Below are 19,595 nucleotides of genomic sequence, written 5' to 3' on the forward strand. Positions count from 1 at the left end.
ATGTCAGTGGTGTCATCCATGTCATGACTGGAAATGATATCATTACTCTGGGAGGCAACACTCTAGCATTCACCCAAAATTCTATGGGTTAACCATAGAGTTTGGGAGAATGCCACAGCATTGCCTGATGCAGTGACATTATTTCCAGGTTGTGCTGGAAGTGCCATTTTTGCCCAACATTTCCCCTGTCATTGCCCAGCTGAGCAATGGTGGGCAGAAGCAAGAGGGGATAGGAAGTTTCCAGACTAAGTGAGTGATCTGGTCACTCTGATTATTAAATATAACTGCCAGGTATGAGATATTGAAATCAAATATGGAAGTAAGGCATCAAATAAAATGGAGATGTAATACAGATACCAAATATATGATGAATTCACAGAAAACATGCTGTTGATCTTTTATCACACAGTCTTTGCATTTGAAAATTAAAAAGGAAAACAGACGAAAGCTTATAGAAGAAGAGTTGGTTCTTATATAACACTTTTCTCTCCCTGAAGGAATATCAAAGTGGCTTACATTCACCTTCGCTTTTATCTCCCCACAACAGACACCCTGTGAAGTGGGTGAGGCTGAGAGAGCTCTGAAATTACTGCTCAGTCAGAACAGTTTATCAGTGCTGTGACGAGCCCAAGGTCACCCAGCTGGCTGCATGTAGGGGAGCGGGGAATCAAACTTGGCTCGTCAGATTAGAAGTCCACACTCCTAACCACTACACCAAGCTAGAGAAAACAACTTGGTGAGGCATACTACTAAAATGTAGGTTGCCAGTCTCCAAGTAGTGGCTAGAGAACTCCTGGAATTACAACTACTCTCTGGGTAAAAAGTATCAGTTCCTGTGGAGAAAATGGCTGGAAGGTGAATTCTATGGTATTATAGCCTACTAAGGTCTCTCCTCTCCCTCAAACCCCACCCTCTCCAGTGTCCGCTCCCAAAACGTCCAGGAATTTCACAATCCAGAGTTGGCAATCCTACTCAAGTGTCACTACTACTAATGCATTTTATTCCCCTCCCTCATAGATCCATAGACTTAACATCCTTTAGAGAACGATCTAGCAGACCTAGGTGTAAACTGCGCGGAGCTTTTATTCCAACCCCAGATCGATTCAGTCCCTGCCCTCTACACAGAATGCGATTTCTGTTTGGATTTGGGGCGATTTAAATTTTCCTTCTGCAGCAAGAAGGATTGATTCGGAGTGACCCTACCTTTATTGTGCGATATCTCAGAGTGCTTTTAATCCTGAATATCCATTTGGGAAAGAAAGCTCCATGGTAGAGAACCTCTGATAGGCTACACCTGGTCATGTGACACGCTTGCCTTAAAGGAGAAGCCCCTAATTTCTCTCAACTTCTGTCGGTCCTGGATTTTTCCTCCCTCCTCTGCCTTTTTCGATCCTCTCCCCCTCCCCTCCAAGAAAAGAAAGAAGCTCCCTGCCTGGCTCCTCTCCCCCCACCCTTCAAGAAAAGAAAGAAAGAGGCTTGCCTCCCCCCCCCCACTTCTGAGCCTCCCTAACCACGTGTAGAAGACTTTCCTGTTTCAATGGGGAGGGGGGGGAGAAGAAGACCCGAGTTCAAAACGATCTGAATTCAACAGGATTGATAATGGAATAAAGAAAGTAAGTGCAGACTCTGCCCTAATCAGAACCCTCTTCAGATCAATTCAGTGGGGGTTACTCCCAGGGTAATGTTTTTAGGATTGCACTTCCAATGCTTCCACATAGGCATAACAGCAAACTGAAATAACTTCTATTGTGACAAGGAGGGGCTCTGCTAGTTCCTCCTCTAGCTGTCACATCCCAAGAGATCCTGGAGAATTTTCTAGCTTACCCTTCCCCCAATGAAATTTTGTAGAGGTAAAGGGACTGGACTGGGATGGCAATACCTCATATTGCAAAGAAAGCTCCCTTTGCAGTGCTTTGAATCCAACCCTTGGCAAGTAAGCAGAATTTGGTCAAATATAGGATGTTCCTCTTAGTGAAAAATGTTTTGAAAAGATCAAATACCAAGTGTGAGGGTAGCAAAATGTGAGTTCAGAGATACTTAAAGGTTGGGTTTTAATACGAGGATTTTATGCAATGTGGAATAACAAAATGACCCATACAGTTTAGTTTGTGCATAGTTGTTTTTTTAAGCAAAATCATCTGTTCAGGGGGAAAAAATAATTGTTTTGTTCCCTGCAGCCCCTCACAAAGCCATGGCAACTGAGCTACTGCCATACGGTCTGTTTCTCATTGTTTAACTTTGATGTTTTAATTATATCTAAAAACAGGTTATAATGGATTTTGTGATTAAAACAACATGTTCTTAGTAGTAGGAAAACAACAATTGGTGAGTCAACCGAAATAATTCCACACTCATATTTCAAGTGTAGTGGCATTCACTGCATGCACACACCCCCACACCCCCGCCAAATAAGACTCTGTGCTTAAGTACTGGGAACAAATACATTATTTGTATTTCTTGAATTGTTACTGAATCCACTGAGGTGAGTGGGACAGTTGGTGAGGTGAGAGTACGCAACTCACATCCCTCTTTTTCTGTACCCCCATAGGGTTGCCAACTATAGGTTAGGAAATCTCTAAAGATTTGGGAGTAGAACCTGGGAAAAGTAGGGTTAAGAATATAAAAGCCCTGTTGAACCAGACCAATGGTCCATCTAGTCCAGCATCCTGTTTCACACAGTGGCCAACCAGTTCCTCAGGATGGTCAATGACAGGTCACTGGAGCTAATGCCTTTCCCTGATGATGCTTTCTGGCTCTGGGCTTCAGAGGACTAGTGACTCTGAATGTGAAGGTTCTCCTCAGTCACCATCACTAGTAGCAATTGATAGACTTAATCCTCCATGAACCTATCTGATCTTTTAAAGCTATTTACTTCTATGGCCATTACTATATCCTCTGGCAGTGAATTCCACATTTTAATCACACTCTGTGTAAATTATTTCCTTTTTTCTGAGTTTGTGGAGGGAGTTATCCAGCAGGATAGAATGCCTTAGAGTCCATCCTACAAAGCAGCCATTTTCTCCCGTGGAACTGATAGCTGAAGTTGTACTTCTGGAAGATTTCCAGGCTTCCCTAGATACACCCACCTTAACTCCATAGCTCCCTGCAGAACTCCAAAGTAACAACACAAAAGACTTGTACTTTCCCAGTAAAGCATATGTTCAAGGTATTTGGAGTGCAAGAAGCCAAGCAGACTGACTAGCTGCCATTGTCTGGAATAATCAGATAACCAGAAGGGTTATCCATTGTTATTTATGTATTATTAATTGATTAATTGAATCAACTATATATGCCTTTTTGCTGAACATTTCAGGGCCCAATGTGCCTACATTGAATATTTCCTAAGGTACTGGAATGGTATGCAAATAATGTTTGGAATTCCATTATAGACCTATAAATAGGGGAAAGGATGCAATTAGCCTTATACTATTCATGCCTGGCTAACAGCTAGATGTGGGATTAATTAAGACTCCCTATAAAGAAGAGAAATGAAAGGCAAAGCCAAGCCAAAAATAAGCAGGATCCTCAAAAGGCATCTATCCCCTATCCCAAATGTATCACCCCCTAAGAAGGAGTTAAGCTGCCAGAAATACTTTGACAGGGTTTCACCTTAGCTATGATTTACCTGATCCAAAATCTACCTTCCATGATTAACCCTTAAATAACAAACCAAACAGGAGAACCAATGAGGCTTAAGACCAGCAAATGCCAACTTCAAAAGTTTGGTCACCTGAACCGTGAGTGGGGATTTTCCTGTCACTCTCAGGACTGTGCCAAGGCACAGGAAATACTAGGAGGAAAGCCCAAGTATAAGCAGCAGTGAGTTCATACTTTTGTGCAAAAGTGCACAGAGTATAGAAACTGTTGTGATTAGCAGAGCTGCCACAGGGGTTAATACAGAGACATGTAAATAGTATTCAAGAGAATTGGTATAATGGCTTTTGCTATCAAAACTCATCTCACAAATGCACTGAAAACTCCCTGTTAAGACTACCTTGTCATGTTATGGAAGATCATTCCCACAATTCCTAGATTAAGTGTTGTAATACGTCCCCACAAAATATCAGTTATCATTTTTCTAAATGTATTTCTTCATGCACCAGCAAAGTGGTTGAATTAAAGGTGACCAATTTTGCTCACAGATGTGTTGAAAATGATTATGGAATCACAAGATCACAATTTAATTTTGAAGAACAAAACCAAAACTGGCCACAGGAGGTGATACATTCAACTTGAAGGCTATTACTTTGATAATACTAGTTTGAAGTAGATATATTTCTAGAACATTTGAGCAATACCCTGCTTCATTAAAGAGGGATATTTCAAGGTACTTCATCTTTCAGTGATGGAAGCCAGCCTGATGTGATGAGAGAAGAGTTCACAGACTTTCACTGGGCTTAATCCACGTCTTTTAATGGTAGGAAACATGAATCGGACATGCAAGTGCACTCTGGCCATGCTTCAAACTGCTGAGCCTTTGTTCTTAAGGCTCAGAAGACACCTTTGAAGTTGGGGATAAAACTCCTCTAACACGCCATTACCAAAGAACAACCTTTTGATTATGATCTCATGAAAGTATAATCAATAGCTTACGTAAGTGAAAAGTGTGGCTAGAAGCAAAGGTCTTGTAATTGGACCTTTATTGGTTCCATATGTTTCTCTATTGCCTTAAGCTTGCTCTCTTGTATAATAAATACCCTTTACACATTTAAACCCTTCTATAAAAGCGATGAAACTTCAGCAGCTACTGTCAGCCATGAACATATTCAGGTCATAAAGAAGGGTTGGGGGGCATGAAGAACACTTGGTGAAATCCTGCTTTTAATAGACATAATAGAACATTTATAGAAGTGAAATTCCAGAGCAATCCTTAGGAAATGAAGGGGGACCAAATATTTTGCTACCTACATTTGTGGAATTGTATGTTACAATTAAGGACATACATAAAGGGAACAATTTGGTATTGATTAAAAAACACCGTTAGGGTGATTAAAATGCCAAAGGGTTTTTGCACACTGCATCACAGAACTACTCATATGATGAGTTCCCTGTTGTACATTTTTCACCAGAATTTTTAGATCATATTAAACTGCCCACATACGGATGGAAAATTCATCTTTTCCCGTATCAGTGTTATTTGCAAACCTCTTACCATGCCACCCTTAGCAATTTTTTTCTAAATGAAAAGACTTAAACACCTTTATTGCTTTTATTCAATATCTCTTTCCTAAATAGTTAGAAAGTTCAGATGCTTAGGATATATACCGATTAAGTTTTTTTGGTCCCATGGGCCATGTGCATAAATTTAGTTCCACTGAATCTCATTTGAAAGTTGTTGACTTTTCACCAGTGCAGTTTGAGATGTCCTAGGCTCTTTAGATTGCATAGCAAGCAGATTCAGATTCAAACTTTATTACAGTCATTCAGACCAAGTTATACGAAGTTAATACATAAAAGACCAAAAGAATATGGTCATTTAATATAATACAATTTAAAACAGATCATAAAATAGAAAAAAATATGCTACTTTACAGTATCAGATTTTTATGGTGGCAGCACAGAACTTAGCCAGCTGAGTTGTCACCTGGGGGGACTCATCACTTAGCAGCCTCTTTGCTCGATCTACATCATGATGTTCTGGCAACTTTTTAAGGAGGGGTTCAATCAAGTTGCTATGAATGTCTACATAAGCAGGGCAGTAGAACAATATATGCTCTCTTGTATCAATTTCACCACTCCCACAAAAACATTGTCTCAGTGCAAGGGGAATGTTCTTATAGTGACCCTCTACAAGAGCTGAAGATAAGACGGAGCATCTTGCAACGGTAAATGCCCTTCTTTGTTTACTTATTACCAGCTGAGACAGATAAGTGGCAGGGGCCAGAACATATCTTGTTTTAACTGGAGCCAAAAAAGTTGGAGCTCTACTCAGGTCCAGTTGATGTTGATTGTATCCGCTGCTTAACTAATGATAAGGCTTGATCATGAGCTAATTTGGATAATAAGTGTATGGAAAAGCCCAGACTTTGGATTCCTCTGTGAACAGCCTGAGTCCAAGATGATTGAAAGTTGTCATTCAGGGTTAAAGAAACTATACCCTGTGGGTTATGTATTAATTTCAGCCACATTCCTATTGCTGACAGGCAGATTTTGTCTTGGACCATTAACATTCCTGTTTCCAGATGCACCATGGAGTTGGTTACACAGCATGGAAGTTGGAGGAGTGCCTGAAGGAATTTAGACTGGACCCTTTCAAGCTTGATAGTATCTGATATCGGAGCACCCAAAAATGCACCATAAGTGAGTTGGGCTAGAAATTTAGCAGAGTATAGTTTCAGGGCTGCTGGTATAAAGAATCTGCCCTTTGTTCAATAGAATTTCAGTATGTTATTTGCTGATCTTTGCCCTAGTTCTAATGTATATGAATAATGGATGCTCTTTGCTCCAGAGGCTTGAATATATACACCTAAATATTTAAATTTGGTTACTTGCCCATTTAGCATCCATGTTCTAGATTTTGGACGTTTGCCAAATGCCATGGCCTTGGTCTTCAGGTAGTTAATTTCAAGGTGTTCTTTTTCACAATGTTGGGCAAGTTTTTTAAGCATTCATCTAATCCCTATGGGGGTTCTTGAAAGAAGAACTACATCAGCGGCATAAAGCCGTATAGGGATTGGGCAACCAGCTAATATTGGGGGATGCAAGTCTGAATCTTGAAACACTTGGATCAAATCATTTATATAGAAGTACACTTTTCTTGGCTGCTTTAGGATGCTTTCAGCTGATCCTGCGTTGAGCAGGGGGTTGGACTAGATGGCCTGTATGGCCCCTTCCAACTCTATGATTCTATGATTCTATGAAGTTGAAAAGTGCAGGCGGTAAGACACAGCCTTGCTTGACCCCTGAGAAGGTATTAATTGGGTCAGTTAAATGTATTTGTTTGCTACATCTTACTCTAAGAGCCGTGTTCTGGTATAAGATCTAATGAGAATCAGAAGCCTTCGATCAATTGAAGAGGACTCTAGCTTTTCCCAGAGATGAGCTCTGGAAACAGAGTCAAATGCTGCTTTGAAGTCTGCAAAGATAACATATAGTGAAGCAGGACTAGTAGAGGTATATTTCTCTATTAGATGCTGGATAGTTAAACAATGATTCAAGGTGGGTGCTCCTTCTCTAAATCCAGATTGCTCGCGTAGCAAGCAGAAATATGCCAGGGTGGAATAGAGATAACAACACCAATGATAGATTTCTGGCAAAGAATTGGCTGCAGCTTTACTATCATGTAACTGAGCAGCGGCACAGCATAGAAGGATCTAGCTGTCTTGTAGACAGCAGATGGCAAGGAAGTCCCAACTTTAGCAGTCAGACCAGGAAGTGCATGGAAACATGCATGTGTGATCCCTTGAGCCTAATGTTTGCTGGACATCTTGGAGTTGGTAGGCAGGTGGTGGACCCTGTGGGCATCAGCCTCTGCTAGGACCCTGGCCTGCCACCTGGAAATGTGAACCAAGTAACCAATCCCTGTCCCCTACTGGAATGGTGATGTAGCTCCATGTTCACACGACCTCTGACAGAGGACCCCAAAATGCAGAAGTCCAGTATACAAGCTTGGCCTCCCCCCAACAGCTGTGACAAAGGAACATAATAAATGAAATAAAATCTATGCAAGATAATACAGACAACTGCAATAACCACCAGGCCTACATTACACAGCTTTCAGGGGCTAGAGGAGTGGTGAATTGATCAGTATCTCCTCCACATGTGGGAACCGAGGAGGGAGGAGAGTCTTCTGCTGCTTTGACAGACTTTAGGACTGGTTGGAACAATTGGTCCCCAATTAGAGAAGAAAAATAGCCTCTTTACCTCCAAGACAAAGACAAAATGAATCCTTTCATCTCCCCCCTCCAACACCTTGAAGGAAAAAGCCTAGCAATTTAAGAGGCTTTTCATAGGGAAAACAGCCATGATTAAAGACAAATGGACAGATTTGACCAACAAATGTATGTATTCTGGACAGGATAAAAGAATATACTCATTTCATCTAAAGATAAAACAGTTATGTATCTCTTGCAGATACATGCAAGACTGCTAGTTAGCCTTTGGTGTCCATGTTCATCAGATACTACAAAAAAGACTCTGTTGCTAAATATTTAGGCAGTAAGGGGCTTTCCGCACTCCTTCAAAATCGCACAATGGTTGCCAATTGAAAATGCTACAGTTTTGCCATTATGCACAACGTCGTTGACAATCTGCCACACACCTGAAACCGATCCGCAAAAAACGCTTCGTTGTAGCGCTTTCAGGGAAATCCCCAAAAGTGGATTCACCCTCCGGAAAGCGCTACACTCCTGCAACCAATCTGCAACACTAGCGGGAAAGTTCTGTGCGTTACCATTGTTGTGGTTTCTACAAAGTCCCTCCCCCTAGCTCTCTCCTCTGATCTTCCAGTGAAGCGATCGCCATTTTTTTTTCTCCGAGCAAGCAGAGATCAACGCACTGGCGAGCCCCCGTTTAGAGGCTTCCCCGGCTTCAGTCCCTCCCCAGAGCTGTTTAGTCACTAAGCACAAACAACAGAGAAGCCCGTTTGCTGATGTATTTTCCCTTTATTTTTCACAGTTTTCGGCCGAAAATCGTGCCCGTGAGGGGGGGGTTTCACTCGGGGGGAGCGTGGCAATGATGAAACGACTGCTCAAACACACCTGCCAGCTGGATGGGTCTCTCCGTTGCAACGGGTGTGTGTGTGTGTGTTTTTTTTTTAAACCTTTCTTAAAGGGAAAGGGGCTGTTTGGGAGCATGCTAACGGCTGCCCATTGGCTGCTTGACAGCCAGGGGCGGGACGAGCTCAGCAATAGCGCTTCCTTTCTAGCGATTTTTGCTGAGACCGGAAGCTTGTGGGAAACGATGGAAACACAACTGGATTCCACTACAAAGTCAGGTATGCATAACAACGAATTCCACTATTTTAAATGGCGATTTTTCGTTCAGCAAACAATTTGCTACAAGGATCCCGGTACGGAAAGCCCCTAAGTCTTATAGTAGGTAGTTTAGTCTGAGTGTTCTCTGTAACTGACAGTCATTCATTGCCACACTGAATCCAATTAGCTTCGTAACATCCAAAGCATATCTTACCATCCTCCTTGCCCTTGAGAGAGAATGCAACACTGGCCTTACTATGAAGGTTCCTTCTCCTCAAATTCAAGGAAGGACACCCTGTATGTATCCTATTCAGAGCAGCTCTCTGGAGAGCCAGTTTGGTGTAGTGGTTAGGAGTGTGGACTTCTAATCTGGCAAGCCAGGTTCGATTCTGCGCTCCCCCACATGCAGCCAGCTGGGTGACCTTGGGCTTGCCATGGCACTGATAAAACTGTTCTGACCGAGCAGTGATATCAGGGTTCTCTCAGCATCACCCACCTCACAGGGTGTCTGTTGTGGGGGGAGGAATGGGAAGGCGACTGTAAGCCGCTTTGAGCCTCCTTCGGGTAGGGAAAAACGGCATATAAGAACCAACTCTTCTTCTTCTTCTTCTTCTTCTTCTTCTTTCACATTTTATGCTTTTGTAAGAGGTGAATGCCAATCTCAGTCCTCATTATCTTTCTTTCCTTCTAGTTCTTATTTGCCTGAATGTTTGTTTCAGAGGGTTCTGTAGGCCTTGTTTGTGTATTTGTTTGTTTTCATACATATTGGGGGCAGTGGTAAGTGGCAGATGTCCACAGACGAATGGGTGGGTTTTTCCTCCTTCCTAAGATGGAAAATGCAATAAATGTCTTGCTCCTGAGGATTGAGGGAAGAGGAACCCAAGCATATCACAGTGTACTTCACTATAGGTCCAGTGTTCTTTACTCTGTTATAGTAGAAGAACTGACATAAGAATGAAACATTTCTAGCACATTGTAAAGGTTTTATTTATATATCTGTTTCTCAAGGTCAACTACCTTCATATCATTGTACCAAGAACAAAGCCCCACAATATCTGTCCAAGAATCAAAAAGTCATACATGTGACACTGCAAATTTCTGCATAACCTGAACCCATGTGCTTTCTACATTCATGGTATTTTTTTATCTTTTTAAACATATATATAAATTGAGGGGTTTTGTATGGCTAAGTATGAGTAGGATATGAGTTTGTTGGTTGTTTTTGTTGATCTATATCAACAAAATGTTTAATAGATCTAAAGGCATAGTTTTGGGGTTCAAAACTTTACTTCCCTGGTCTTCTCCTCAAGAATATACCTTTTCATGTTATCTTAAAACCATTCTTAATTACTGTGACACTTCTGCACCACTGTTTGAGTTCTCTGTAGATAACTTTTAATTATATGCCTGTGGATCCTACAGTATTACTTGTTTTTCTGTAGCCAATAATAAGACGTTATCCTACTATACCACATAAAATCATGACCATACTAACCAATGACATGCTGGGCCTCTGGGCCTCAATGAGAGAGGAGGACTCTCCCCACTGAGGGCCAATCAGAGGGCTGACATATTGTTAGGTACCATGGTAAGGCCTCTACATGCCCTCATTGGGTAGGGGAGGGCCTGGCCTTACTGAGAACCAATCAGAGACAGAGAAGGCTGACCATATACTCTGCACCACAATATCTGTTCTTGTAACAAAGGGACAGTGGGGAAGGCCCCCACACCTGCTAGGGGTGGGGAGAGCTGGCAGCCTGGGCACTGCGCACGTGCAGCAGTGCTGTGCAAATGCGCATATGCATAGCTGCCGCACATACGTGTATGCGTCCACTGGCAGGGCGCAAACGCGCATGTGCGGCAGTGCTGTGCAAACGCGCATGTGCAGAGCTGCCACGCATGCATGTTTGCGCCCCCACCAGTGGGTGCAAATGCACACATGTGGCAGCTCTGCACAAGTACGCATGTGCAGAGCTGCCGTGCGTACACATTTGCGTCTGCGCCTGCCTCTTCCACCCATGCAGTGAAAAGCTAGCTGGGCCGCAAACGAAGTAGCCTCTTTGGTGGCCCTGTGGGATTTACCAGCTTTTTGCAGGGCCCGTAAAATGGAGGCTTTTGGTTGAGGCTGGGGTCAGCAAATGAGAGCCATCATCCCCGCCCCCTTGGGACTAGCAGTTACACCACGCCCTCCAATCTTCCTGCTGCTCTGGTAGTGGGGGGTGGGAACAAGATTGTTTTTCTGTCATGTTAGGATTTTAAAAGTTTTTTTATGGGTATTTTAATTCAGGTTAAGACTTCTGTTACCTGCCACAAGCCTTGCAGAGAGTGGCGGGAAATATAATAATAATAATAATAATAATAATAATAATGTTCAAATGTTAATGTAGATTTGTAGAGATTATAAAATATACATTGAAATAAGTAGTAATAATGAAAGTATTGGCGTAGTCGCTATGTAGTAATAATCTTTGTGAAACATTAAATAATGTTAAGATTTAGATGAGGAGACAGGGTAATCTGTTAGGAATATGATGAGGAGAAGAAAGGGATAACCTAGATGTTATTAATCCATTTTTTATTATCTTTATACAGCTTTTGTTGTATAAACAAAAGGGTAAGGGATAGGTGGGTGAAGAGTGGGTGGGGCCTGTCCAGATTTTGAGCCAATCAGGAGATGCACAGTGCCTCCCGATTGGCCCACAGTCAGGATAGGCCCCGCCCAGCCTGGCCAGGAGCGCTCTGGTGTACTCGCTGCCATTGCCCTCCAGGCCACCCCAGCCCAGCGGTGAGTGTGGTGGGGAGGGATGGCTTCCTTTCCCCCTTGCCCTGAGAAGCCTTTTCTCTCCCTTTCCATTCTATCTCTTCTTATATATCTTCTATATCTCTGTCTGTCTCTCTTTTTCTTCCTCTTTTTCTATTCCTCTCACCTTTTCTCTCTCTTTCTATCACTCTGCTACTTTTCCTTACTCTCTCTCTCTCTGTATTTTTCTCCTCTTTATTCTCCTCTCTTTCCTAGCTGTTAGCCAGGCATGAATAGTATAAGGCTATTCCTTTCTTTATTCCCTTCCAACTATATGGCTACCACGGTTTTCCCTCTCTTTCCTTTCCTTTCTTTCATTTTCCCTATCCTATTTGCATCTCTCTATCTTCATCACTCTCTCCCTTTCTACTTCCCTCTCTCTTTGCTATTTTCCCCCTCCCTCCATTCTAACGCCCACTGTATCAGCTACAATGGGCTTTAATTTTAGTCTTTACACTGCTCCAGTGGATCATCGTCGGTATAAATAAAAGGCTAAGGGCTAAGTGGGAGGAGAGTGGGCAGGTGCTGTCCGTGTTAAAAACTTGGAGGAGAGAATCAGGAGCCGTGAAGTGGCACTCCAGGGCTAAGTCTCCAGTTAAAGGGATTTTCCCTTAACTTTCAGTGTTAAAGAGATTAAGGCATGGTCAGTACATGTGTCAATGCAAGTAATCAGGAAATAGGTTTTATACCCTGCATAAAGTATAGCTGCTGTCATTACCATGGTGATTTCTCTAATTATCATTAAAGCTGAAAAATTGTATAGCTTGCATGAACAAATACCAGAACAAATCTTCTGACTTACTTTGATTACTACTATGACTTATTCTGTCTAGATCATTCATACAAACTGCATTATAATCACCACCTAAGATCAGTTTACCTGCTACAAATTTAAGATCCTGCTGGTTAATTCCTGGTAAAATCTGGCTTTATTCATATTAGTAGTAAATGGCTGATAATTAAAGGTGCTTTAGAAATAAATACCTTCTTTCATTAATTTAGTACTCTACAGCAAGTGACATAAAATTTCTTTATATCTATTTCTTGTGATATTACATTTGCATTCCTTAAATTAAAAAAGCTCTTTCTTTTGCAAGGTTTATTCAGGCCATTTCTTATCATTTGACTGTTAGAACTTTATTAGATTAAATTTCTATTTTAGGGATGTCAGCTTCCACATGGGACCTGGAGACCCCCAGGTTACAGCTCATCTCCGTGGAACAGATCCCTTGGAGAAAAGGGCCATTTTGAAGGTGGACTGTATGGAACTATACATCACAGAAATCCCTCGCCTCCTCAAACCCTGCCCTCTGCAGGCTCCCCCCCCCCCACGCCTCCAGATTTTTCTCAACTGAGAACTGGCAGCTCTATTGCATTGTCTTTTCAGAAAAAGCCCTGTGCCACAATACAATAATTATAACTTTAATAAAATTATTATAATTAATAATACAAAACGTAATGTGATCTTAAAGGGGGTATCCCAACTGTAGTCAATATTATTTCTCATTTGTTCCCCCTGAAATTAAATGTCACCTGCAAGTTAAATATGAACGTTATTTCCCAAATGTTACAGTTTTTGAATTGTATGTATTCCTCGTCACTTTTGCAACTAATGCACTAATAATATGTAGTATACTCATGGTGTTTGCAATTCTTCATCAGCACTGTGGTTCTTCTTTATTTGCTTGTTGTCTCAGAGGAGCAGCTGCCTTGGTACTGCATGAAGCTTTGGGCTGCAGTAGCCATTACTGTTGCTGCACCATTCGGCACGACTGGTGAGTCAACATCCCATCAGGAGGTTTAAAGGAGAACTGCAACTGGGTAAGAGTGATCACATCCTTTCGTTTAACTCTAGTGAACGGCACCTCCAATACCACTGTCACTGCTTGCCTACTGGGTGGTTCATGAGATATCCAATAGCAGCCTGGATTGTTAACTGATTAAGCAAGCATATTGCGCACTCTTTATTGATGTATGCACACCACTTCAGCCCATTTATTTCAGGCTTTCTCTATCAATAAACATGGCCTTGAAATTTCAAAGCGGAGGCCCAGCCTGTTCTCTTTCATCCACATCTCTTTCTCTGCCAAGGCTCTTGAAAATAAAAGAAGGGTACTAATTAAATTCAGCAGGGTGAAAAGGAAAATAAGCTGAATGCAACGAGATGCTAAAGTCACTGCAGCCCAGAAGTCTCAGTTTCCCTTGGTGGCCTCACATGTGCGCAGAAGAATTCTCAGTAGGAGTCCTACAGGATCTGACTGGAGAGCCCTTGGCAGAAAGTAAACATTTACCCAGCACCACGCTCTGGAATCTCTCAGCATGCAAAAGAAGAATTCTCTCTCGGTTTTTGAAGATGGTGGTCCATGGGTGAAACTTGCTCCAGGGACACATCAGACTGCCTCATATCTCAGGGTAAACACTGCAAGTACATTGTATGAGGATGAAAATTGGATTTTTACTATCTTTTCATCCTCTTGTGCAATAACAGAATAAAACAGAGTGAGTAATTCCTGGCAATAAAGTGTCTTAACATGTCAGTTTTTTAAATTCCAGCCATTGCCTGTTTTAAATAAAGCTATTGAGACATACAGCAGGAAAGTTATTTTGTGGAGACAAAGTAAAGGCAAAGTATGACTGATTTTTTAAAGCGTAATTGTGTGGGTTGGGGTTTTTTTGCTCCACAGGTGCCCTTAAGGTGATCGCTAATTTTGAAATGATAACTATTTAATTAGAAGGAGAAGAGTTGGTTCTTATATGCTGCTTTTCTCTACCCGAAGGAGGCTCAAAGCAGCTTACAGTCACCTTCCCTTTCCTCTCCCCACAACAGACACCCTGTAAGGGAAGTGAGGCTGAGAGAGCCCTGATATCACTGCTCGGTCAGAACAGCTTTATCAGTGCTGTGGTGAACCCAAGGTCACCCAGCTGGCTGCATGTGGAGGAGCGGGGAATCAAACCCAGCTCGCCAGATTAGAAGCCGCTGCTCTTAACCACCACACCAAGCTGGCTCTTAGTATATGCATCTAAGCAGGGGCTACTGTTATTTTTTTCCTAAGAAGTAAAAAATCTTAATATGAAAAAGATAATTCAAGGCCATCTATTTCCATCTCTCTCATTCAAGGCCATCTCTTTTAAAGCCCCTTGATAAAATGAAGAAAGCGTATTTCCAAAGCAAATTCATTGAGGACTGCTTCCACAAAAATACGTTTAGGACTGACTTGTCAACATTCGTATTATATGTGGTTAGTAGGACATTGCTTTTATTTAACAGTGCAAAGCATGTGTGCTACCAGCTTTTATTGCATTACCAGTCATGTTCTGGTATGTGATTCTTAACATCCACAAACACCTGCTTTCCAATGGAATTCAGGGTATGCTCAAGCAGAATGTTACAATAGTGGAATAGGCTGCCTAAGGAGGTGGTGAGCTCCCCCTCGCTGGCAGTCTTCAAGCAACACACTTTTCTTGGATGCTTTAGGATGCTTAGGGCTAATCCTGCGTTGAGCAGGGGGTTGGACTAGATGGCCTATATGGCCCCTTCCAACTCTATGATTCTATGATTCTAATATTACGAGGTATTTAAAGGTTCCATATTTTCATTTGGATATCAATACTTTGGTTGGATCCAGACTAAACTTTCCATTAATGGCACTTCAGTAAGCTGAGTGGATCTTGTCTGCCTGCCCCATCCAACTGCAGCCCTCCAAAATGCAGCCGTAGGCTGGGGGTGGGGGAGAACAGGGCACCCCTTAAGGAAGCACAATGGGATGGAGGAGGTAGAAAAGTTCCATTCCCCTTTAAGAGAAACTTTGGATTCAACCCTCTGGGTAGATTCTTTTTCCGCTTTTGTCCAGCATAGCCTATACCAGGGGTAGTCAAACTGCGGCCCTCCAAACTGCATTTGCTGGCAGGGGCTCGTGGGAATTGTAGTCCATGGACATCTGGAGGGCCGCAGTTTGACTACCCCTGGCCTATACATACAAAGAGCAAATGGAGAGAAATTCCTATTACTTACTTAAAGATGCACGGACAGTTCCAGCCAATTAGCCATTTTATAGGTATCCTTTGTGGCAATTTCTTCCTGAAGATGTGCGAGTTCATTCGAACTGAGGTTTGGCAGAAGCAGGCAAAAATCTTGAGTACATGTTAATCTGAAGTGGGTACCTTCCAAGACTAGCCAGTGTTTCCTGTCGTACTCACACTAGAACAATGCTTCTATGTGTTAAGCTGCAGGCTTGCTAGTTCGAGTCGCACTGTAATGGTCAACATGCTCCTTTCCCCGAGTATCCAGTAGTCCTGTCCTGCATCTCTGATTTCATTATAATTATCACTGGGAAGTACATTTAACTTTTACAAGATTTATCAGCAATGAACAAAATGCATTCATCAGGCTTTATTTAAAAGGGAAAAGAGCAAACTAGTCAGTGAAAAACATGCATTGGTGTCCAGTAGGAGTGTGCATTTGGATTTTCCTGAGCCAAAAATATACCCTCCAAATGCCATATTCCGGGTGTTTTCCGGGTGTATTTCAGGTATTCCCCCCTCTCAGCCATTTGTCAGGAAGGCTTATGCAGAAGTCAACCCAAGGATCAGCCAGGATGGCAGGGAGCTGCCTCAGCTCTGGCTGGCTTCTCTTGCAGCCTGATTTAAATCCTGACATTTCTTTCAGGTGCAATAGAGCCAAAAATTGCACACCCTTAGGGTCCAGCGTGGTGTAGCGGTTAAAGAGCAGTGGATTCTTAGCTGGCAAGCCTGGTTTGATTCCCTGCTCCTCCACATGAAGTCAGTCACTGTTATCTCAGAACTCACTTCATCACACCTACTTCACTAGGTGCCTGTTGTGGGGAGAGGAAGGGAAGATTGTAAGCCAAATTTGGGACTCCTACAGGTAGAGAAAAGTAGGGGATAAAAACCTCCTTCTCCTTAATTTGCTAGAAGGTACTCTCAGATGTTTTTTTGACATGAAGCTCTAGAATGGCCAAGAAGTCACAACTGGTTTTGCCCAGTGCTGTTGCTGAAATCTGCCATCTTAGCTGTACGTAAGTGCAACTGGGGGCAGTGCATCGCCAACTCAAGCTTCTCCCTGCCTCCTTGTGCTCACCAGATAGTCCAAGGGGTGGCAGCAGGATTGCCAAATAGCCTGGAGAAAAAGGGTCTTTCCCCTTTAATGAGATGTTATTTACCACATGATTACTTACCTCTGTGCCATGAAAAAGTTCATATGCCTATTTCTGCACATTAAGCCTTTGTTAAAAGAGTAAGGCATTTTTCTGTAGATTGTTTTCAACTGGCAGCTAACTCAACCTCTGCCTTGTTTTTGTCTAACTTTGCACAGCAAGTATGTGCTGCTCTAAAGAGGTCTTTCTAGCCCTTGTCAGACCCAGCCAAACCAGGACAGCAGTTCACTGTGTGGCAAGCTGCCTTTAGGGCTCCATTGGTCAATGATCCATAAAAATCCATTGACTGGTTCTCTCAATTTTTTACTTCCATGAGAGGACCCATCAGAGCCTTTCTCAGAGGGAGCATTAAGTTATCAAAGTCCCAATACACAAGTGCACTGTCTCTTTAAAACCACCATCTACTTCAGAAAAGAAGAAGAGCTGTTTTTTTGTTCCCTGCTTTTCACTACCCAAACAAGTCTCCAAGGTTTACAGTTGTCTATCCTTAGGCCAGTAGAGGAGAACAAATTCAGGGCGTTTTTGCCACACTTGCCTATTTCACTCTGGATGTAGCACTGCCTCTTTAATCTCTGGACAGAGATTAAACCATTTTAAATTTGTAAAATTTAAAATGAGCCCCCGGAGAGGTATATAAATATAATAAATAAATAAAATAAAAGGGAAAATCCTGGAGAGGAAGATTAACAGGTATGTCTGTCACAATGATACTTTGCTGCTGAGGCAGAATTAATGGATTCTGAAAGGTGGAAATCCCTCATCCTTCAGTAACTCGGTTGTTGAACAAAGGCTGGAATTTCATCCCTCCCCAAATAATCATTGTTACTCAACAAAAAACAAATATCTTTAGGCTGCAATCCTGTACACATTTGCTTGAGAGTGAATCCTACTGAATACAGAGAGATTTGCTTGTGATTAAACATTCATAGTCTTTCACCATTAGTAGTAAATTAAAGGCACTGGATACATGCCCTCAATCATCTTGCTACCAGAATCTTGGAGCAAGAAAAACCTGATGAAAGTAAAGGGTCTCTTGAAAGTCTCACTTTTGAAACCAACAGCCCTCGTGGGATATTTGCATGCAGTTAATTGCCAAAGCCTTTAGGCAAAATAGCTTTATGTTATTTTATTATAGCATGGAACCATACTGCTTGAGCAAGGGCTCTTGAAAGTTGGTCCTACTAGGACCAGCAGTTTTCACAGCCTTCTTGGTCTCATACACCTCTTCTGGCTAGCATGTTGAGCAATGGGCTTTAGGAAAGAATGTGGCAGGTTTTCTCTCCTGTGTTGGGTCTGCCTACTGTGGCGGTGGTAGACCTAGATGCAAAGGGAGAGGCGGGGTTAGATCGACACTACATGGGGATCGCTGTTTCTAGACCATCTTCTATGCAGCATTACACGGGAAAAGAGGATGAGGATAAAACTAGTTGTCCCTGCTTGCTGTTGATTTTGTCCCTGCACTCTGCCCAGCAGCCTCAGAAGTGTAGTTCTAGATTTTGTAGTTCTAGATTCAGAAGTTCTAGATTTTGGATGTTTGCCAAATGCCATGGCCATGGTCTTCAGTGGACTCCAGCTGCCACAGATGTCTTGGTGCTGCTGGAGAGAAACAGGGGATAGGCATCCTCCTTGACTACAGAGTATCTATGGAAGCTGCTTGCAATGGTGCAGCTGTGCCAGTGGTGAGCCTTCAGAGGACAGAGGAGATCTGCAGCTGCAAAGGCCAGATGGAGACCACACCCCTGCTGAGCATGGGATGACTTCCGGATCATGCTGCCACAACTTCTGTTGCTCAGTCTGGCCACTCAGTGGATTCCTGCTGCATGGTTGCCAAAATAAGAAGAGCTATTTACTGTGGTCATATTTTTAGGCAAAGTACTGTGTCTGAGAAATGTACACACAGAAAATAACTGTGTTTGCCAAATGCTGATGCTGCTATGAAAAAAGAGTAAATCTGTAGTTTACATATATGCCATGTAAATTACTATGCAAACCAGATGTAGCTTACAAGGTACCTTGTAACTCATCTCTGCTGAGCAATAAAGCCTTTTTGGCAAAAGGCTGAGAAATTTACTGCTGTTTTCTGTCAGCAGCTACAACAGATGGCTGGCACATGCCTCCTTTGCTAAATGAAGTGGGATCTCTACAGCACAATTCTTTGATCTCTGGTGGCATGTCTACAACACCAAGATGCAAAATACCACAGCAGAGCTGAATCTAAATATTAAAAGTTCAGAGCATTGCTTTTGATACAAGGATTTTTTTTGGGGGGGGGGGAGTTTTTTTATTGTGCCCATAAGCATATCCACATTCCACATTGCAACTGCAAGATGGGATTTTTTAAAGATTGCATTTATCCTGCTGGGTGACATGAAAGCATAGAGAAGGTATTGTTAAAGGTGGAGGGCTATACACAATTGCATCTGCCATACGCATCCAAGATAGCCATAAGTCTATGGCTCTGCGGGCCTCTTCAGTGGTTATTGCCTATGAAACATGGATTAAAAAGAGAAGGAATGGAAGGAGGGAGGGAGGAGAGAGAAAGAGAGAAATGGTGGAGGAATGTGCTCTGTCTACCTCAATGAATTTTAGAAGTAATGACAAAATAAACTGCTATCCAAAAAAGCGTGATTTATGTATGCATAAAGGGGAAGTGGTAAGTGCAAAATCTACCCAGTTTAACAGTACACTCCGAATTACATTTTCCCA

The 19,595-nt window shown here is 42.3% G+C and overlaps 1 protein-coding gene across 2 annotated transcripts in view; it reads right to left on the reverse strand.

Annotated features, from left to right (window-relative positions):
* The window catches only part of WIF1 (Wnt inhibitory factor 1), a 49,644-nt gene that overhangs the window by 23,941 nt on the left and 6,108 nt on the right, over positions 1–19,595 (reverse strand). The gene's annotated exons all lie outside the window — the stretch shown is intronic.

This window comes from Paroedura picta, chromosome 5 (assembly GCF_049243985.1).
Source record: "Paroedura picta isolate Pp20150507F chromosome 5, Ppicta_v3.0, whole genome shotgun sequence".
Classification (NCBI taxonomy): Eukaryota; Metazoa; Chordata; class Lepidosauria; order Squamata; family Gekkonidae; genus Paroedura; species Paroedura picta.